Raw genomic sequence first — 1,675 nt, 5'->3', positions numbered from 1 at the left:
GGCTATGATTGGCATAGTTCACATTGGCTATGATGCCTATTCATGCAGTCATTGTTTCAAAGTGAATTACCCCAAATTGACTGTTAAACTAGGCTATAGAATAGATCGTAGTAGGCAACGATGCATCTAATAGCCTGTATACTTTATGTGTCCCGTAGCGTGGCATCTTATTTATTTCATTCATTAACAAGCCGATGTGAATCAAGATTTCAATCGAACGCTGTTTTTTCTTTCAGTCAGGCCTTTGTGCATGTCAAGCAAAAAATATACCTCAAAACCGACAAGGAGCTTTTAAAACATCTCAAATATCCCAGGGATACATTTGTAAACAGGTAGGKTACAATCCAGATTAGAGCACCATTAAAACTGTGGATAGTGTATTTGCACATTATACAAATATTTTAATTTGAAAAGTACTCTTCACTGATGTTTAATATATTTTTTGAATAAGAGGTTTYTGAATGGTACTGCAACACTCAAAGTCTCATGAATAAGGTGTTACTGTTATGAAGAGAGGAAGGCTCCACACCACTCTCTCACTTGAGTATTTTACCTAGTTATTTTCAGATCTCAAGGCTCTTTTGCAGCTTTGGKWACTGTGTGTGTTTTCTARCCTAGTTCGCTCCTCTCCCTTTAGGCTTTACAGACGCTCCTCACCCCTTGGRTGCAACCKTTCTAATTTAGTGTACCCTGCATGTACAACCCATGTGGAATTCCTGGTCTGTCAGCATTTGMAACTGCCAATCTGCGGTCAAGAAAGCTGAGTTCATCTCAGCCTATGCTGCCCTTCAGTCTCTTGACTTTTTGGCRGTGACGGAGACATGGGTCACCCCAGAGAATACTGCTACTCCAGCTGGTCTCACTTAATCTGACTATGTTTTCTCTCATAGTTCGTTAGCATCTGGTCGCCTCGGTGGTGGCAAAGGGCTACTCATTTCTCCTAAATGGAGATATTCTCTTTTCTCCCTCACCTGTCCATCTCCTCATTTGAATTCCATGCTGTCACTGTCATTTGTCCACTCAAGCTTAACATTTTTGTCATCTATCGCCCACCAGGTGCCCTTTAGAGCAGGGTTTACCAAACACAGTCCCCGGGACCCCACGGGGTGCACGTTTTGGTTTTTGCCCTAGCACTACACAGCTGATTCAAATAATCAACTAATCATCAAGCATTGGTCATTTGAATCAGCTGTGTAGTGTTAGGGCATAAACCAAATTTGGGAAACGCTGCCTTAGAGAGTTCCTCAATGAGCTTGACACACTGATAAGCTAGTTTCCTGTCGATGGCTCACCGATCTTTGTACTTGGCGACTTCAACCTTCTGACATCTGCCTTCGATTAATTTCTTTCCAACTCTCTCTTTCTCCTCCTTGCCTCCTTTGACCTCATCCTTTCCCAGTCCCCTCCCACTCACAAGGAAGGCTCACGCTTGACCTCATCTTTACTGGAGGCTGTTCCTTTTCTGTTTCCCTGTCCTCCAACCCTAGCCACTCAGCTCCTACCCAGGTTGTCAACTGCCGTCGCATCTTCGCTCTCTCTTTCCCACTACTCTCTCCTCTTTTAATCCTATCATCTATCCCTTCTGCTAAATCCTTGTCCCTCCTGTCTCCTGATTATGCTTCTTCAACCCTACTCTCCTCCCTTTCCACATCCTATGACTTGCACAGAACAGGGC

This window comes from Salvelinus sp. IW2-2015, linkage group LG32, assembly GCF_002910315.2.
Source record: "Salvelinus sp. IW2-2015 linkage group LG32, ASM291031v2, whole genome shotgun sequence".
Taxonomy (NCBI): Eukaryota; Metazoa; Chordata; class Actinopteri; order Salmoniformes; family Salmonidae; genus Salvelinus; species Salvelinus sp. IW2-2015.
This window is presented reverse-complemented; position numbering follows the sequence as displayed.